The 22,079-nt window shown below is 39.5% G+C and overlaps 1 protein-coding gene across 1 annotated transcript in view; it reads left to right on the top strand.

Annotated features, from left to right (window-relative positions):
- Positions 1–22,079, top strand: part of LOC150081105 (putative 3',5'-cyclic phosphodiesterase pde-5) — a 167,874-nt gene that overhangs the window by 17,693 nt on the left and 128,102 nt on the right. The window lies entirely within an intron of this gene.

Raw genomic sequence — 22,079 nt, forward strand, 5'->3', positions numbered from 1 at the left:
CATTAAACAGAACATGCACAAAAATTGGAAAAACTCCGACTCACCCTCGGACAGAACTGCCTTCTCCCGAGCTAGGGGCCCTTTTTATTAGGAACAAGAGGGAGGCAATAAAACTTCACCTAGAGGCTACCTTCTATGGAAGGGCTTCCCCTTATAAATAAGGGGAAGCCCTTCCATAGAAGCCAATCAGAGAACGCTATTGACTCCCTCAATCTGGGCAGTTGGCTCGACCACATAACTAGGTTCGCCGCTCAGCCAGAATCCACTACACCGATGGAATTCCCAACCAATCCGATTTCAACAGACCCCTTAAATTCAGTTCACCTACCAAATACCAGATGATCGACGAAATAAATAGCTTAGCTCCTACGGCCGCATCCAGTGCCTACGGAATTCCTCAGTTTATGCTGAAATGCCTCAGTACATTTGTTGTTGATCCTATGCTGTCGTTATTTAACAAGATCCTTAATCAACATTTTTTCTCTCCTATGTGGCATGTCTATCTAGTAAGACCGCTGCCGAAAATACGCTCTGCTTCTCAGCTCAGTCACTTCCGTCAAATTTCTTCTGCATCATGCCTATTAAAGTTCTTTGAGCAATCTCTTCTGAGAAGGTTAACCATCCAAATTATGCCACAACAGCCACCGCAAATCGAATACGCGACCCGGTCAAGATCCACCGCTACAAATCTAGTCACCACCATTACCAAGATCCTCGAGGAATTTGAGCACCGTTCGGAAATCACCGTTACGCATATCGACGTCCGGGCAGCATTTGATTTCACATCCGTTTACGCGTTGGCAAGGCTACTACCTGAGTATTACCTCATTGGTGGAGCCGTGCTCTGGTTTATTCAGATAATGCTTGAAAACAGGACCACTGTTGTTCGCGATGGCAATCTGCGTTACACCAGGACTATTACAACTGGAGTCCCACAAGGTGGGGTTCTGTCTGGAATCTTGTTCTCAGCAGTTCACGTGCCGTTCGTGAGTGGCCGAACTGATATCATAACCTTTGCTGATGACATAAAACTGTTTACTGCCATCAGCCCTGGAGACACTGCTGACTACATCAATGCCTTAATCCTTCAGAGAATCCGGAACCTTGAGACCTTCCTCTCCTGTTTCGGACTTCACATCAATCCTGAGAAGTCGAAACAATTGACTTTCTCGCTCAAACGGAACCCAACAATAGCGCAACCCATTTTAAGAGGATCGGCGATTTCTGCCGTCCAACGACATACAGATCTGGGCGTTATTTTTAATCAAAAGTTCTCCTTTCTACCGATCATAGACCACTTGCAAATAAAGTTCTGTCGACTCCGGTGGATGATTAAACAACAACTTATGCACGTCCATGATCAGGCTGTTGGGTGCAGATATACACTGGTGTGCAAATTTAAGGACCAGTCAGGTTTTCACCTGTAGCTTCTCAAAGGAGCGGCCTGGATATGGGAAAGTCATACCAAAGGAACATCGTGAGGTACAGAAGTGATGAAGGAAACAACACCGAAACAAAACGGTACAGAATGTAAAACACTCATGATGCTGTCATTAAAAAACAGTCATAATGCTCGTTTTTTTTTTTTTCATCTTTGTTTATTGTGTTGTGCAATTTCTTTTATGTAAACCCCTGGCTTGTAGCCGGGAAGGGAGTTGTATACAGCAATGTGCCTTCTGTATATAACAAAGAGTTCTTCTTCTTCTAATTGTCATCATCTGAATCTGTGGATTTCTCCTTCTCAAAATAACCTCCCTTGAACTTTATATACTTTCGCCACCGTCGTACCCACTCATTAAATGTTTCTTTCAAGCCATTTTTCGAAATAATGCGAAGTGCTTCCGTTATGGCTCTGCGAAAATAAGGGGGATTTGGTAGAATCTCGGTACCTATGGCAGTGATCACTTCCTGCACAATATTAGCCGTAAGGGGTTACAGTCAACACCATATTAAGCAAATACGCGGGCTTGAACCATGGTGACAACTCAAACGCGTGTGCTATTGTACTCTACTGCGCTGACCACCTCGGATACGTCACGTCTTCCATGACTGGAGTAGCAATTCGCCAGGCGTGTGGAAGACCTGACGTACCTGTGTCTTCTGTCTTCAAAACGAATAAAAAATGTTATTAATGTTAAAATAACCATAAAATTCATATTTTAGGGTTATTTAATTAGAGATAGTCTTTCTTAATACTTTTAGATAATGCCTTCACCCCCCCCCCCCCCAGTTAATCCTTTCTCATTTGACATGTGCCACTGATTAAACTAACCGTTAACCAGACATTTAAAAGCTTAACAGTGTAAAATTAACAAAACAAGTTTTCCATTGTTTTATTTATCAACGAGAGCATATTAATCAATATGCTCTCTTGGGGTGTGTTACTCGTGGTTTACGCCTTACAGTATTGGTTGCCGTTTTTCTAATAATCTCATAGAACCCCCCATTATATTATTGTAAGGTGTGGAAACCCCATATATTGGGGTTTCCATACCTTACAATAGACAACTCCGAACAAACTCAGATGTACCTGAAATAACAATTTAAATAACGAGATGCCGACATGTCATATTTTCAGGAGAATCATCATTCACGCTTTATATCCAATGCCAGAGAGATTTTACGTTTGGCGAATGCCAAAGTAAGCGCATCATCCTGACTATCTATGGAAGAGCATCAACAATGATTTGAGCGGCAAAATCTTTGGTCCTATTATCACCTTGAACGGCGAATTACTACCATTGGCTTCCTTCATATCCTGAGTGACCAGGGTTCATGCCATGGTGCAAACATATCCCACAAACAATGTCATGTTTCAAGATGATAATGCTCCAATATACACAGCCAGATGTGTCCAATCTTAGTTTGAGGACCATAAAACTGAGGCAAAACATCTGCCATGGCCATCACCATACTTAAACGTTTTTGGGCCACTGCGGGCATATTTGGAGAGGAAAGTGGGAAGATTTCCTCCAGCTTCATTAATCAAGGAACTTAAAAAGTTCCTCCACTAAGAATGGTCCAATATTCTTCTTAAGGCAGTTCTCTATTTGAATTTATTCCATATAGAATACAAACTGTTTAAAAAGCAAAGGATAGCCCAACACCATATTACTGCACCCCTTAACTTTTATCACAGGTGTTTCCATTAATTTGTCTACCCCGGTATCTGCAATCTTGTATAAATACATAGTTATACAGTTATTTTTTATTTTTTCTTATGGTTGCACCAAATGATTAACATTATTTGGAACGTGGAATATTCTATTATCATTTGTCCGTTCACCTAGTACAGTTGCTTAAATCATTGGGGACGAACCCTATCTCGGTGGGAACAACTTTTAGTACTTTTCAAAGTAGGGTTTCAGTCGCCAAATTCCTTTTTGGCAATTCTGAATATGGAGACAACATGAATAGTCTGCGATTTGCTCATTCATCATTGTGCTTTTAACTAAAAGACAACTGAGTACTCACTCTTCCCTCTGGTTGTATTACTATTCATTATTATGTATCTCAAGGGATACTCCATTTATTAGGAGGCGCTTACCAATAATATAACACTCTTCATTAACCTCTTTCACTGCTTACATCAATTTCCAGTAGAATCATCTGCTGGCAGACAAATGAAACATGCCATTAGAAGCTTCCAAAGAAGGGAATTTTGTATACTTTTAATGACTCCCACTCTCAGTTGCTCTTTCCGCTTTGGTATTTGAGAAATACAGGAAATGCTTCCAGCGGTTTGTTAACTTTAGATTTCAACGTCTGTAGATTGTAATATTCAAGAAGATGAAAAGTTGGTTCTGTGAGTTTGAAGTTGGACAGTAAAAGGATGTTGGCTGCTGGCGGCACGTGTTCAGACTGTTTTGAAAGAGAAAGCTGGAATTCTAGAAGCCAATTCAGAAGAACAGTGCCCATGGAATCTGTTCTGAAAGTATCTGTAGAAAAGGCATGCAGCAGAAACACTACGTCTATGAGACAGCGAGTGAATCATTAATTAACTTAACTGCCCTCTTCTGAAAGGAATCAAGAAGCCTGAGAGAGGTTTTGGGGGTACCGCCCCAGATGTCGGAACAATATTCCATGGCAGGGCGGATTCGGATTTATACAGAGTGAGCAGCTGTTTGGAAGAAAAGTAATGCCAAGAGCGAAAGAGAAACCAAGTTTTTTAGATGCAGAAGAAGCAATATTTGTAATGTGCTTGTGCCAAGAGAGAGATTAGAAATCAGGTTAATCCCCAATAGAGATGTGAGGTCTTGCCTATAAATCTGAATGTCATCGAAGATAAGCATAAGAGCAGAAGAATCCTTTTTGCAAGATATAAGACAGGACTGAGTTTTAGATGGATTGAAATCAAGTAAGTTATCTTTGCCCCATTGGAATTGGTAGCGGATATTCGTGAAGTTGAAGCTGTTTGAGCAGGGCAAGGTTTCTCTAACTGGAAGGTGGAATGCAATGTGCTATCATCGGCAAAACTATGGATGGGATTTCCAGTCAATGGAAGGAGGTCATTAATAGACAAGAGGAAAAGTGTGGGGGAAAGAACTAAACCTTGGGAAACACCAGTTAGTGGAGAAGTTAGAACCTGTCAGAGAGAAAACTGGATAACCAACTACAAAAACAGTTGGGAAAACATAAGATGGAAGCTTATTTAGAAGACGTTATGTCAAACATGATCAAAAGCCTTTGAAATGTCATGAGTTTCGCCAAACTTTTCCATTGAATTTATTTGTCCATACATGGGTAACATTAGCCAAAATATCACCAATAGAAAAGGCATGCAGCAGAAACACTACGTCTATGAGACAGCGAGTGGAGAGACTCTGTTGGAGATGAATCATTAATTAACTTAACTGCCCTCTTCTGAAAGGACACTGACGGGATCCATACTGGTGATCGTTGATCAGATGCACGGTTTCTAGATAGGTTAAGAGTTGGCTGCAAATTCATTTCTCCATTTCTTTAGAAAGAGTAGAAGTAATCGCAATGGGACGATAATTGGATGGAAATGAGTCCCTCTTTTTAGGACCTGGCTAGATATGAGGAGAAATACCATCAGGACCTGGAGCTTTCTTAGCGTCCATGTTCCTCAAAATCCTTTTGACGGAAGACCATAGGAGACATTGAATGGAGCGTACTGGGAATGGTGGGATGTAGTTTACCATGATCACTAATACACGAGTTGGAAGAAAAATAGGATACTAATAGGTCAGCTTTATCCTAGGCTGAAATGGCAATAGAACCACTTGGTTTTGGCAGAGGTGGGAAAAGAGACAATAGGAACAGAGAACCTTTATCTACTAACTCGGCTACGGAGTTGGAAAAAATCCCATAAAAGTTCCTGGCATTATTGACAGGATTCAAACCCGGGCCTTTTCCACCCGTTGTGGGGAGGACGGTGACGATACCACTACGCCATCCGCACAGGCTCTACAAACCGACAAACTGAACTTGTGAACTCACTCATGAAACGAGACGTTTGACAAGATTATTAATTGCTATGGAGAATTTTGGTTTGGTCCCCTCGCCGAGATACAATAAATAGTATTTATTTAAATTTTAACTTTTTATTGATAAGTGAATATAGTATTAAACTCTCGTCTATTTAATAAATACAAGCCCGGATGGAAAATGACTAGGAGGATTCGCTGCCCATTTCCCAGAACCAGTTCTTCTTCTTCTTATCGGCTTTAGGGGTGATCGCTTAGTTGAAACATCGTTAAACTTTAACGATGGTCTAGGAATCCGCCAGAATACCCTGCTTCCTGTGGGATGGATTAGAGATTCGCCTGATCGATTCTTCCCATTAATAAGAAAGAAACGGTAACTTGTTAAAGGAGTCGGAAGCACGGTCCACTTCGCAATACCGCACGTGACCTGTGGGCGCAGACAGAGGCAGGTGTACTGGGCATAATATGACGAGAAAAAGAGACAGGAGATTTTGGAAAGGAAAACTTTCCTACTGTGTCGCGCCGAAATGCCGTTGATGATCTGAAGTAAGAAGATTATGGCGACACCACAATGAAACTCCAGAGCGGTACGATATTAACGAAGAAACAGATTTGATGGTGATTATAACGCTTGCACGTTACCCTGCTTTTATAGACAAAGACAACTGTAACCGATGTGAAAGATTTTCGATGCACATTGGCAGTTACCCCCCTTTCCTTCCCTTTATGAAGACATCGATCACTCAGTCTGCTTTCCATTTCCGTCCCTTTCACTGTGAACAAAAGCTGAAACTTCCACGTTTTAATTATGTTTTTTTTTTATGTCCGAAAGAATCATATTTTCTCTGACCATTGAAATAATGAACATATTCTCCTGAAACGGTTGCACATGGTTTTTTCCATCTTTCATTATTCAGTGAGAATTATTGAAAAATATCTGAATACAGAACAGCCCCAATAATCTAACGCAGCAGAACGATTGGGCCACATTTGGCTGGATTCAGATTCCATTTTAAGCTTTCAGCATTCCAAAGTACTTATTAGTATCGTATGTGGAAATATTGATTGTATAATAGTTTGACCTTGAAATAAAATATCGGAACATTGAAAAAAATTGAAAAATACCAGCACACACACACACATGAGTTTAAACGCCTAGTTAAATTGCTCTGGATCAATGCTAAATCACCAATTTTAAACACACACACCAACCGTTTATGACTGATTGCATAATGAAATAAAATAAAATAAAATGATAGAAAAGACTGTAAAATAATATTTACAAAAAACTTTTAATTATTTACCTGGTATTTAAGGATGTGTCGCTTAAGTCTCACTATTACTGAGAAAGGAGGCAGACACCTCCGAAAGCTCTAATAGTGTTTTTTATAGTCTTTTTATCGCTTTTATATTTATATTTTAATGCGTTTTAACTTATTTACATATTTTATTTTTGTTATAGTTTAGTTTTTTGTAAATAATTAAAAGTTTTTTGTAAATATTATTTTACAGTCTTTTCTATCATTTTATTTTATTTTATTTCATTATTCAATCAGTCATAAACGGTTGGTGTGTGTGTTTAAAATTGGTGGTATGAATAATCCCAACTTCAGAGGCCTTATTCCAGATAATGCTAAATCAACTCAAGCCATGATTCGCCTATGCACTGAATCAGTAAGAGAACTCCTCCCCCCATTTAGGCGAGTTAGCATCTACGCGTAAAGCGCCTATTGCTTTCTTCATGCCAGTCCGTCCGACCGCATGTAATAACTCGTAGTGGATGGATTTCCATAAAATTTTGTTCGTCTCTTCTAGAAATTTTTGTCGAGCCCTCCAAAAGTTTCATTGAAAACAAAAAGACTCAACCCACAGTGATGAATTTTCATGAAATTTTATATCTGGCTCTTTAGGACGATTTGTCGAGCCTTCCCAAAATTCATTAAAAATCAGACCAGTAAAACTGTCAATTACAATTTATTATCTTTAGGTGCGTTAGCATATCTGCATAATGCGCCTATTATCATTTACCATGTCTGTCCGTCCAACCAAAAAAAAAAAAAAAAAAAAAACCCAAACTGTTATTTTTAGGCAACCCGAATAAATACATTCATCTGCCGTGCTGTGTGTCTTATGTCTTTTAAAAGCGTGTGTTTTATTGTCGTGTTTTATTGTATTAAACTGATTTTAGTACGGATTAAGTACAATACAGTAACGTATTTATCAATCCAGATTCCAAATATTTTAAATTCATAACTAATTAGTGATTTAAATGGATCAACGATTAATAATTAATAAAAACTTCAAAAAAGAAAATAGCGCAGTATAGCACAGTGTATTGAAATCACTTCAAATTCAAATATTAGCATTAGCACAGGCATATGATGCAAGAAAGCAAGCTTATACAGAATCAGCCAAAAAAAATCAGCCATTTGTTCAAAAATTCTGGGTGGAAGATTGTTCCAACAATTAACCACCCTCTGGCTAAAGGAAAATTTGCGCACATCTATTCTACAACTGTCTTTCCTCAATTTGAGCTTATGCCGCTCAGGTTCGTAATCTCAGCAAGACGAAGAATCCCATCAGCACTGAGCCTGCTCAATCCATTCAAGGTCTTATACACCTCAATCAGATCACCTCGAAGATGCCTGGTCTGCAACCGGTGCAATTTGCAGAACTTAAGCCTTTCTTGTAAAACCACCTCTTCGTCCCCCTCACCAGTCTTGTTGCCCTTCTCTGTACTCGTTCTAGCAAATTTACGTCCTTCCTAAAATGAAACCTCCACCTGTACGCGGTACTCAAGGCGTGGCCTGACCATTGCCTTATACAAGGGGATAATCACTTCTGTTTCTCTACTAGCAAAATTCCTGTATATCAGTAACCTGATAACCCATGACCTGCTTTGGTAGCCTGTCTGTACTGCTCAGAAAACTTTTTATCTAACTGCACAACTACCTCCCGGTATTTTTCATTCTCCATCTCCTTGAGTGGAGTGTCTCACACTGGATATGTTTCTCTTCAGTTACTGATACCCATATGCGGTACTTTGCATTTGTCAATTTAAACTTCAATTGTCACCTCTCAGTCGATCTGCTCAACGTTTCCAGATCTTGTTGCAGTAGCATACTGTCATTAACAACCCTGCCAACCTTTGTATCATGTGCAAAGTTTGACATTAAGCTTGATATACTGTCATCAATATCATTGATATATATACAAAGCAACAGTGGGCCCAACACTAAACCCTGGGGGGGGGCTTCACTAATAACATTAGTCTACGAATTGCAGCATCCATTGATTACCACTCTTTGTCTTCTCCCACTCAACCACCCTTTTATTCATTGTAGTCCTTAATGCCATACTGCTTAAATTTGTACAGTAGCCTTCCATATGCGACAATATCAAAAGCTTTCCGAAATCCAAGTATATGATATCAACATTATTTTTTGCATCTAGTTCTTTTGTGACCTGTTCTTTGTTAAGGGGTCAGACAAGACTTCCCCTTAAAAAACCTATGCTGTGTCTGAAATATTTTCGAGTTCACATTAAAATGACTTTCAAAAATGCAGTCTAGTACAATACTTGTAGTGAAAAAAATAAGTAAAAAAATAAAAAAGTGTGTGTTTGCCGAGCACGCATACCGGAAGTTAACTGAAATTTCTTTAGGCGAACATTTATCACTTTACTGAGGATCCCGTTTTGATTGTATGAATGCTGCAGGCGACGAATCTGCATGAATGTGAGTCTCGGAGAAATGAGACGTTCCGCTACCAAATCTAGTTTCGGCAAGTGCTGTGGAATCAGATGGTATTTAAAACCATTTGCTTCGATAGAGTCAATCACTTTGTTCTTGTGAAAGCAACCACACCTGTTACATTTAACTTACATCCTGGTTTGAAAATGATGTTTGAAGAAGATCTCGAGCTGCTACAATCTTCATCTTGTTCTTGAACCAAAGCCGATCACACACGAAACAGACTGAACCGAAATAATTATTCAGGAATGTACATTCAAACTGTGCATGGATGCTTCGATGTTTCTTAAATTCCTGTTGCTGCTCCGGCTGTGTATTACGTGTTGAACGATTTGATGGAGTACTTCTTCTTTTTCGTCTTATTATTATTATTAAATCCGTTGATTATTATCGCAAGTGATTGCTTTCACCCCTATTACACAGCCGACCGGCTAAAAGGGTGAGAATGGCAATTTTTACAATACAATATTTACAAAACATCTTTACATAATTTACAAAAGTGCGAATCATTTACAGAATGTAATTATCGACAACATTACGAGAGGTAATTATTCACAGTATCACATAAAAGTAGATGTCCAACAGTTATTTTATATTTTGGTCATTCTATCCTATTTATAAAGTTCAAGTTCTTAGCTTCTTTCTAGTTCAAGCTTCTTCTTCATACTTCTATAGTTCAAGCAAGATGTAAGCTTCAGAGAGACTCTTCACTCTGTACTGCTTGCCTTCACAGGATCTATTGCCAATGAATTGAAAAGGGTGACTGCGTTGTTCGGAAAGATGTTCTTCAAACAGCACAGGTTGCACAGCGTAAAATGCAATGGTAAGTAGGGGTTGTAATTACTGCGTCCAGCACGTGGAGTAGCGATAACTCCGTGAAGACTGGGGGCGTCAATCACACCGGTAAGCATCTGAGAAAGAAGAAGAATATTCCTGGATGCAATGTGAACTCTCCACGGAGTGATATTTAAGTTGGTATATAAAACAGCCCTGGAGATGGTGAATGCGTTGCCCGTGACCCTGTTCATCCATCGCATTACCCAGTACTCGACTGCCAGGAATCTGTTTATGTACGAGATCGGTGCAGAAGACCAGATTGGTGATGCATATAGTGCGATAGGTTGTTGGCACCGCTGGACGTACATTTCGACTACATCGACGTTGAGTAACACTGTCAGTTCTTGTCGAATTGTCCACATCGCCGAGAAAGTCTTCGTTTTCACGGTCGAAAAATGGTTCTGAAAGTGAGGTCCTCGTCCCAAGTCAAGCCGTGGTCTGTGTGAGACTTCGCTTTCCTTATCTGCACTCCGATGTGTGTCTGTGATGTCATTTTTGATTCTTTTTTGTAAATGTGATTTGGGCTGATTTAGATATGTTTAGCTCCAGACCTATCTGCAGTAGATAGGTTACAAGGCTGTTGATCAGGACGGCGACTCGCTGATTTATCAGATGGGTTTGTTCAGGGTCTTTTGATTTTATATATAATTTGAGGTCATCTGCATATGATGAGAAATCAGTGCACCTTGCGAGGAAAGGTCAAGGCCCGCGGCGAACAACAAATCTGACAGGACACCTTCCTGCGGTAATCCCCGCGTTATAATACTCCTGTTGGAAGGATTTATGGCTGATGATGAGTTGTCTTGGCGTAATGACGAGGTTGATGGTTTTAAACAGGCTTCCTGTAATGGCAAAGTATTTTTCCAGAATGTAGATGAGAGCGGGGATTGAGAGCTTATCATAAGCAGATGAAATATCAAGGAAGATGACGTACAGCCGAGATTTACTGTTGAGTGCAGTTTGAATTTTAAATAGGGTGTCCAGTAGGTTTGTATATGTAGATCTTTTGGAACCACAGTATGCAGATGTTTGAGTCTATGAGAGAAGTATTGGTCGATTCTGGCAGCCGGTTTTGGCTTCTTCGCTTTTCGTTTACGACTGGACTTCGAGAACTCCACCGTTTTCATTTGCAGCATCAACTTCCACGACTCCTTCCAAATTCACTTCTAACATTTCTGGGGAGATGTAAGGCTCTGAAGATGTGGATGGCACTTAACGGCTTCTTTGTTCAACCCCATTGCACGCTGTCGAAATAGCTTTCATCTCTCCTTTGTACTCAATGGAGTTGGTTTCGGTGGTCGCATCGCACATATACGTGCTCTGTACGCCTTACACGCTCACTATTAGTCTTCGGCATATTGAATTATAAATTGCTTTCCATAGAATTTTTTTATTAAACAAGTTGGAGAATGACGCAACCACTAGGGGTACTGATTAGCTCATGCGTCGCTCGTGCCTGGGATAGAGTGGTACAATGGTGGGGGAGATGAATCATTTCGTGTCGCATTTTCTTGGCGATATTTGTCGATCTGTGGACGCATTGCACTTGTCCGTGTGCTATGCGACTTACAGTGCTCACTACAGTGGACACCCGCTTTACGATTAGTTCACTGTACGATCAAATGACTTTATGATGGACACTCCATAGCAAAATACCGTTCACTGTACAACATGTAGTAAGGGCCGGTCATTTTGACCACGTTTACGAATTGAATTTTAATTCTATTAACGGCGATTGTAATAAGAGAAAACAGGAGGAATATTATCCACAGGCTATAAAAGTAAAGATATAAGGCACAGATTTACATTTTATTACTTTACCAATTAACAAAATTAAATGATACATGAAAATCGGAAGGATATTTTCCACATGTTAACAAAAGAAAAAAAAAATAATAAAACGAAAGGAAGAAAAATTCAAATACACTGGGTACCCCAGGTGGTTACCCTTCCAATTACTACCTACATCTAAAAATGCTCGTATGAGAACCGGGACATTTAACCTAGTACAACAGTTGGCTGTTCACAATGCTTGTAATGGGTTTACTTATGGCAACGATCGCCTTTTCGTTGCGTTTTTCGTCAGTTGTCGAACGCAAGTTACTCTCATCTGAAAACTGCCTGGAACGCACCTAAAAAGTTTCACTTCAAAAAGGTAATTAACTTTTCCTCATTTATCTTTTCTGCATGTGTCTATTGCCCTGAAATCGTTTAGATAAGGAAGACGAGTGTCTTCAAGATCTGAGTGGTTTTGGTTTTTAATAACCAGTTGGACCATAGCTTGAAAAAACTTTGCAGAGAGGTTTGGATAGCTGAGAATATCTAGTTGCAGATTTCTCTATAGCAGGTGTTAAGGCTGGAACTGCTCTCCTGGTGGATTACATTTCCCCAAGAGTGCCATAGTAGTTTTAAATGTTGGAAAGTTTCACTCAACACTTTTATTCAACTCTTTGACAAAAAAAAAGGAGACTCTTCTCGGTAATCTCTATCAGCATATTTCTGCTCTTCGAAGTGGAATGGCTTCATTGGTAAATTTTTTTAATCAGATGCCAGCAATTTAATTCACTCGCGTTCACTGTTGTTGTTGACATCGGTAAAGGAAAGTTGAAAACCTGGATTGAGTCCAAAGTTTCAACCAGGCACACTGAAGGGGACCTCAATCAGATTCTCTCTAAGGTGTCTACTTAGTATTAGTATTAGTAACGGCCGCATGGTGTAAGAAAGCCTATGGCTTATGCTGCACCAGCCAAAAAAAAAAAAAAATCCGAACAAAACAATGATAAAAACAAAAAATAAATAAATAAATAAAATAAATAACTAAATAATAATAATTAATAAATAAAAAAAATAATAATAAAATAAAAAATAAATAAAAAGGAAATTAAACCTATCATCCTATGCGCTTCCCTTACCCGAAAGTACTATCCAGATGACCTTTGAATTTCCCCAAACTGTCGGCCTCTACCACCCATGAAGGCAACTTATTCCAGTAATTTATAACTCGCTGGCTAAAATAAAACTTCCTGCAGTCCAATCTAAACATTTCCCCCCGTAACTTGAATTTATGTCCCCTAGTTCTAGCATCATTTATAATCTTGAAAATTTTGTCCTCATTCATTTTACTGATGCCTCTCAGAGCCTTAAACACCTCAATCAAATCTCCTCTAAGGTGTCTAGTTTCCAAACTCTGCAACCCACATATTCGAAGTCTTTCTTCATAAGGACGCCCTTTTGCCGATCTCACCAGGCGAGTTACCCATCTTTGCACCCTTTCAAGAAGCTCGATGTCTTTCTTTAGGTGCGGTCTCCATATTTGAACACAGTATTCCAAGTGTGGTCTAACATAAGCCTTATATAATGGGATTATCACGTCCCTATCTCTACTTGCAAAAGTTCGATAGATCATCGATAGGACACCATGGGCCTTCCTTTGCAACCTGTTTACAGTGCTCAGAGAATTTCATGTCTGACCTTATCGTAACACCCAAGTCCCTTTCCTCCAGTACTGGATTTTGTTGAACTCCACCAAGTGAATAAGTTATTTTGGGATTACTGTTTCCCAGGTGTAATACCTTACACTTTGTTGGATTAAAGCATAGCTGCCATTTTTCTGACCATTCCTGAAGTCTATCTCTCTGAAGAAGCTCAGCTTGACAGTGATCATTAACTACTCTACCAATTTTAACATCATCTGCAAATTTAGACATCACTCCCTCTATCCCTTCATCAATGTCGTTTATGAAAATTAAAAACAACAGTGGTCCTAATACTGATCCTTGGGAACCCCACTTCTTACATCAACCCAATCTGAGGAATAGCCATTTATCACAACCCTTTGCCTCCTGCCCTGAAGCCATCCTTCTATCCATCTAAGGATTTTCCCAGTGATTCCAACCTGTTCCAGCTTATAAAGCAACCGCTCATGTGGGACTGAGTCAAAAGCTTTGCTGAAATCTACATAAACAATGTCGAAATTATTCCCGAAATCCAGCTCGTGAGTGACCCTTTCGAAATAGCGAACCAGATTTGTTAAACATGATTTTCCCTTTACAAAACCATGCTGAGTATCCTTGAGAATTTCAATTCGATCCAAATGATCCTGAATTCCACCCTTGATCATTGCCTCCATGATTTTCCCTACTACTGAAGTCAGACTGACAGGTCGATAATTTCCAACTTCACTTTTAGAGCCACCCTTATGTATGGGAGATACATTTGCACTTTTCCAATCCAAGGGAATCTCCCCAGAGTCTAGTGATGCTCGCATAATTAGCCTCAATGGTTCAATGCACTCGCTTGCCGCCTCTCTTAAGATTATAGGGTATATTCCATCAACTCCAGGAGCCTTACTGGTCTATAGGCTCGAAAGTTTTTTCATTAAATAATCTTGAAATTTCAATATCATTAATTACATATATTTTTAACTTCGCTCCCACAATTTCCCATTGCCACAAAAGGCTTTTCATTTGTAAATATCGATGCAAAATAACTGTTGAGTTCATCTGCAACGGCAGCTGGTGTATTTATTACTATCCCCTTTCCCTTACGTGAAGGTTCTGTGGGGGTGGCGTTTTAATGATTTGATGAAACAATCTATCTCTATCTTTTATTTTATTATATATATTATCCCCTTTTTTTTTTGTATATCCCCATAGTCCAATCCTCCCACTTTAGCATCTGACTTGTTTGTTCTCAGAAGATTACCTGACTCGAAGGGGACCTTAATTATTTTAAGTATTTCTCCACAGGATTGGCTGAGTTTCGGAATGACAGACTCCAACACATGAATGTAAAATAAAACAATGTTTATTAACATATCATACAGAAACTAATAATAGTGACTTGTTATTTCATTAACCTTTATATGTGTAAATATCTTGTTCAAACTCCAATGTTTTATCATCAGATATCCTATTCTAATACACATTATTATTCATTATGCAATGGTGTCTCTTCGTGTTCTTTACAGGGACTTGGATAGGTCGTGGTATTCACTTCACATAGATTCTTCCAACTCTTCTTCTGAACAGTCTATATAATACACCAACAACTACCAGCCAATGAACTGGCTCACAAAAACCTTCAGAGTTCGTGTCTCAATTTGTAAGAAAATTTCATTTATTCAATTAGACACCTTTACTGCAATCAGGTTAACAGGAAATATTAATCAACTCAATTTAACATTACCCTTCAGGACCGTTAATCCTCTATACCTTTATATATATCACTTTTAATTAGCCCCTACTCAAATCAGAAATACTCTCCACAAATCAACTCATTATAAATCAAAATTCCAACCTTTAACTTCATATATAATATAAAAACCTTTCCCAACTTTAAACAATTCTCAGTTATCTATTAAACCCTCTCCTTCCATCAAGCATTTATATGAGGGGCTTCATTTCAAATTTAGGCTACGTCTGTTTTAAATACATTACACCTTTATACATATATTCATTGCTTAAATCTCCCTCCTTAACTATATATATACTTATTTCTCCTAAAGTCCTCTCCTTAATAAATTAGGTACACCTATTTCGGTAAACTCTATAGCACTTACATGTTTGGCCTGGAACTTTCCTCTCTGCTCGGCTTCCTTTCATATCGGTCATTCAGGTACTGGAATGCGGGGGCGCTCATTTGGGGATCTCGGTGATTTATGGTGTCTCCCTACCGGATACTGCGTGGCTGGAATCAATCAGGGTCGTATATTCTTTACCGGTCAGCATTTCTTCTTCCGTGGATAGAGGGGTTTTCGAGTAGGTCAATGGTTCGACCACTCATTCGACTGGCTTTGCCTGTATAATTCTCAGGGTGTGATTCTTCCTTCTTCCTCGCTACGGCTTCCATGTTTACAGGTGAGCATTCCTACTGGCTGTCGGGATATGCAGAATTTCTATCACTGCTTCCATCTATCTCAGGTCTGCAGCTATCACCCAAATCAGACTACTGCTCTGCTTAGTATCGTTCTCCAACTCCTTCAATTCATTCTCCAGACCGCTCCGTGAACTTCTTCAGCCTCCTCCGAAAACTTCTTCCGAATGTCACGAAAACTTTTCCAGAAAGCCCCAAACTTCTTCATAATCTCCCTCTCAAAATTCCCTCTCCTTTCTTCCTGGCCAATAGGAGATCTGCACATCCTTTTTCCTGTGTTCTCATTTGTCTCCTCTCCTCTTCCGTGGGCGGGTCTTCTTTATTCTTTGTGCCCCAACTTCCGTGGCCTAGAATATACCAGAACAATCCAGAAAGAGAAGCGGAAGTTCAGGTCAACTGAGAAGCGTCACAGCTCCTCCCGTGACCTCACGTGCGCACACCTGGTGACGTCGCCCACCTCTAATAGCGTCTCACCGTGAAATCTTTAAGAGGGTCAGCTTAAGCACTCTTGGCCCTTACTATGGTGCATCTGCCTCTGTCTTAATGGGGGATTTGTCATGGTATATTACTTTCACTGACTCGTCAAAGAACTTCTATACAAACAAGTTACTACTAAACAGAGAGTGACTGGAAGGTATTTTTGAATTCCAGTGTTTCTTAATCCATGTTGTTTGTACCAGAAAACCACTATTCGTACTACAGTTAACATTCTCATAATATTTAACAATTTTTATTAATTAATGTAAGGACGGGTCCTTACATAGCATTCCTCTTCCCCTAAAAAAATTTATATTCCATATATAAATTTTTTTTTCTTTTCTGTCCTCAGACGGATATGACCTTATCCCAGATCCACTTTATCGACAGCCAATCTCCTCAAATTGCCTTTCTATATTTTCTAATTACACTTATATACCAGACATTACTTAAACTTATATTAAGCTTCATTAACTACTCCCATCCCATATTTTCGTCGAATACTGCTCCTAGATACATTTGCTGCATCCTGTTTATTTCCTTCAGTTTGTGTGCCTTCTCCTCACTGGAAGCTTCAGTTCTGTAATTCCCTAATCCTTCGATTTCTTTAATTTCTGTTGCTCCATTTAATTTGCGATCCTTCTCATCACAGCCATTTTCTCCCCCTTCATGTGTTTTCTCTCCTGAATGTAAACCGACCCTTTCTCTCGTTTCCAAAACTCCCACGTGTAACACCCTCCCCTTTTCTTGGCACTTTCCCTCATTATTCCTATTTGTTTTGGTGTTCTTATTTAATTCCCATTTGTTTTGTGTAACCAGAACTTTATTATCTGTGCTTGCCTTACACCCTTCTAATTCTTTCCCACTAGCTTCCTTTGGAGTTTCCCCTTTCTCTGGCTCATACTGGGCTCTGCCGCCTGCCTTTCGCCTCCTGTCTACCTTTGGACTCGCCTGGGTATTACTGCCGAAGGTAATGCGGCCATTTCTCACATCTATCTTGGCTCTTAATTTCCTTAGTAGGTCCGTGCCTAGTATTGCGTCGTGTCGACGACTGTTTATTCTGTTTGCCACAAAATATGAATGGGCCACCAAGTTTTCACACCCCTGTATTCTTACCTTGTCTCTGACAATATAATCGGTGTGAATTCCTTCAGCACCTACCCCCTCCACAAGAAAATCGCGGCAACATCTTATATCTCCCTTACTCGGCCTTTTGCAGTATTTAATGAGGTAGTCCCACATTAAAATAGACCTCGAGGCTCCTGTGTCCACCAGAAACTTACCTGGTACCCCTCCTAAGCTGCCTCTCACATATAATAGGTCGTTTCTACTGCCATTAGCACTTACCGCACCTAAAGATATGGTTTTTTCTTTGGCGGTGTTTAAGTGTAATGATGGCCTTCCGTAGTGGGCATGTCTAAAAGATCCATGTCTCTTGACTACGGCATTGTTAATGCGCTCTCGTTCATTCCGATACCCCCCTTGTTTTGCGCAATGCCTTTCCTCCCTGCGCTTGTCCATGTTTCTGGGGTTTTTTACGTGTGGGTACCTGTCTCGTTCCCAATACTCTTCCCTTTCCCAGCTTTCTTTAGCACCCTGTTTCACTTTGCAGTAGCGGGTCCAATGGTCTGAGTTCTGGCACTTATAACACCATTTTCGACCGCCGTCCTTGTCTCCCCCCTCGTATGTTCGTGAAACTGTGCCCAATCTTTGTTTCACTTCCGTTTGTTGCTGATTTTCTCTAGCATCATTGCTTAAAGAGAGCCTTTCCATCATCCACTCCATCTTTCTTTCGATGCTATTTAAATGTTTAGCTAACCCTTCGATTTCGCTTCCCCATTCCCTCGATTCCTTTCCTGTTTCAGGCTGCTTTCTGTCGGTCATTGCGTTTATTTCCCTTGCCCCCGTATTTTTGCTAAAGTTCTCAAGCCTTTCTTCCTCTAATGAGTGGGTGTACGCGTCTGTTAATGTTTCTGGATTTTTTCTTAGTACTTCTTTTTTAAAATTGTGCCTGAGCCCTGTGATGAACTGCCCAGTTAGTATTTTTTCGAATGCCTGTTTCTCCGATTCCGATGTTTCTGTGTTTAGTTTTAAATTTAGGAGGCGCTGGTGGAATTCGCTTACTGTTTCGCGAGTGGTTTGCGTGTATCCCCCCAATTTTCCTACGCTTGTTAACAAGTCATTCTTTTTCCCAAATAATTTTCTTAATGTCTCAGTGAATCTGTGGAGCGTTACTATTTCTTCTGCCACTGTAGCCTGCCTGTATTTTTCTAATGCCTGTCCTTCTAATTTAAATTCCCCTATAGTTATGACATCCATATCGCTTAACTCTTCCTTATCCTTAATTAGCTTTAATTTATTAATAAATTTTTCCACTCTTTCACCTGATTCCCCCTTAAATGGTTTTAAATACTTGCTGTATTTGATTTGTCCTGACCCCTTTGCTACCCCGCTTACCATTCTCACCTCTGGTTTTTCTTGGCCTTCATGTTCATCACTGTGGCCCCCAAAATTTTCGCAATCCTCACCGCGTTTCCTACCCTTTCTTGGCATTTTTATTTTATATCTATTAATCTCTAGCTATCAACTTTAACTAATCAATATGTCTGCCGATTAATCTTTCTACAATTCTTTAACTATATTAGGTAATCCAATTCAATCTATCATTAACATTTACCTGATTGGTCAATAATCAATTAGTAAAAGTTCAACACCCAATAATTATAAAACTCCTTAAGTTTTACCTATCTATCCTTGAAGTTTCCCTGTTCGGTCTCACTAATTAATTCAATTGTACATAAATAATAATTTCCAGTTCAACACTAAATCAATACTTGCCTCTAAAATCCACCATTATTTACTTGTTCAATCTAAATTCATTCAACAATAATCAACTCAGTAATACATATATAATTCTAACTTACGCTTTCTGGCTCGCCAGCTGAATTTTACAGTTTCAGCAACTGATTACATATATATATACATGTATGTATATTTTCCTGTCGTTCTGAACTCAGCCTTCCATTGTGCAGAATTATCCTGGCTTTCGCTCGCCAATTGTGGGGGTGGCGTTTCTATCTTATATATATTTTTATATTACCTTTTATTTTGTTATTATTTGTTATTTATATTCCCCACTTTATATGGCTCGCCAATTGTGGGGGTGGCGTTTTAATGATTTGATGAAACAATCTATCTCTATCTTTTATTTTATTATATATATTATCCCCTTTTTTTTTTGTATATCCCCATAGTCCAATCCTCCCACTTTAGCATCTGACTTGTTTGTTCTCAGAAGATTACCTGACTCGAAGGGGACCTTAATTATTTTAAGTATTTCTCCACAGGATTGGCTGAGTTTCGGAATGACAGACTCCAACACATGAATGTAAAATAAAACAATGTTTATTAACATATCATACAGAAACTAATAATAGTGACTTGTTATTTCATTAACCTTTATATGTGTAAATATCTTGTTCAAACTCCAATGTTTTATCATCAGATATCCTATTCTAATACACATTATTATTCATTATGCAATGGTGTCTCTTCGTGTTCTTTACAGGGACTTGGATAGGTCGTGGTATTCACTTCACATAGATTCTTCCAACTCTTCTTCTGAACAGTCTATATAATACACCAACAACTACCAGCCAATGAACTGGCTCACAAAAACCTTCAGAGTTCGTGTCTCAATTTGTAAGAAAATTTCATTTATTCAATTAGACACCTTTACTGCAATCAGGTTAACAGGAAATATTAATCAACTCAATTTAACATTACCCTTCAGGACCGTTAATCCTCTATACCTTTATATATATCACTTTTAATTAGCCCCTACTCAAATCAGAAATACTCTCCACAAATCAACTCATTATAAATCAAAATTCCAACCTTTAACTTCATATATAATATAAAAACCTTTCCCAACTTTAAACAATTCTCAGTTATCTATTAAACCCTCTCCTTCCATCAAGCATTTATATGAGGGGCTTCATTTCAAATTTAGGCTACGTCTGTTTTAAATACATTACACCTTTATACATATATTCATTGCTTAAATCTCCCTCCTTAACTATATATATACTTATTTCTCCTAAAGTCCTCTCCTTAATAAATTAGGTACACCTATTTCGGTAAACTCTATAGCACTTACATGTTTGGCCTGGAACTTTCCTCTCTGCTCGGCTTCCTTTCATATCGGTCATTCAGGTACTGGAATGCGGGGGCGCTCATTTGGGGATCTCGGTGATTTATGGTGTCTCCCTACCGGCTGCGTGGCTGGAATCAATCAGGGTCGTATATTCTTTACCGGTCAGCATTTCTTCTTCCGTGGATAGAGGGGTTTTCGAGTAGGTCAATGGTTCGACCACTCATTCGACTGGCTTTGCCTGTATAATTCTCAGGGTGTGATTCTTCCTTCTTCCTCGCTACGGCTTCCATGTTTACAGGTGAGCATTCCTACTGGCTGTCGGGATATGCAGAATTTCTATCACTGCTTCCATCTATCTCAGGTCTGCAGCTATCACCCAAATCAGACTACTGCTCTGCTTAGTATCGTTCTCCAACTCCTTCAATTCATTCTCCAGACCGCTCCGTGAACTTCTTCAGCCTCCTCCGAAAACTTCTTCCGAATGTCACGAAAACTTTTCCAGAAAGCCCCAAACTTCTTCATAATCTCCCTCTCAAAATTCCCTCTCCTTTCTTCCTGGCCAATAGGAGATCTGCACATCCTTTTTCCTGTGTTCTCATTTGTCTCCTCTCCTCTTCCGTGGGCGGGTCTTCTTTATTCTTTGTGCCCCAACTTCCGTGGCCTAGAATATACCAGAACAATCCAGAAAGAGAAGCGGAAGTTCAGGTCAACTGAGAAGCGTCACAGCTCCTCCCGTGACCTCACGTGCGCACACCTGGTGACGTCGCCCACCTCTAATAGCGTCTCACCGTGAAATCTTTAAGAGGGTCAGCTTAAGCACTCTTGGCCCTTACTATGGTGCATCTGCCTCTGTCTTAATGGGGGATTTGTCATGGTATATTACTTTCACTGACTCGTCAAAGAACTTCTATACAAACAAGTTACTACTAAACAGAGAGTGACTGGAAGGTATTTTTGAATTCCAGTGTTTCTTAATCCATGTTGTTTGTACCAGAAAACCACTATTCGTACTACAGTTAACATTCTCATAATATTTAACAATTTTTATTAATTAATGTAAGGACGGGTCCTTACAGTTCGATCTGGTTTGTCCTGCTCTTCTTGGCATTTATATATGTGAAGAATTCTTTATCCCCCCCCCCCCCTCTTTGCTCTGTTTGCTAGTGATTTCTCATAAACTGCCTTTGCCTGTCGAACCTTTTCTGTGGCTCTGTTATAGATCACCTTGTAGCTGTTATAGGCTTCAGTACTTTTTATTGCTCTGTAACCTTTCCATGCCACCTTTTTCTGCTCAAGTAATGTGGCAACTTCACTATTCATCCAACTTGGAACCCTTCTCGTGGAGTATTTTTTAATGGTATATACGCATTCAAGGCATCTGTGATTAATGTTTTAAAAGAGTACCACAGTTCAATTGTATTCATTCTCTGCGCCATATCTACCCAGTTAATAGAGGCCATGTAGTACCTTAAGGCATCGTAATTTCCTTTTCTGAAATTAAAACCCATTCCTTTGCCTTTTACTTCTGCTACCT

This window comes from Mastigoproctus giganteus, chromosome 9 (assembly GCF_048544385.1).
Source record: "Mastigoproctus giganteus isolate SK-2022 chromosome 9, ASM4854438v1, whole genome shotgun sequence".
Taxonomy (NCBI): domain Eukaryota; kingdom Metazoa; phylum Arthropoda; class Arachnida; order Uropygi; family Thelyphonidae; genus Mastigoproctus; species Mastigoproctus giganteus.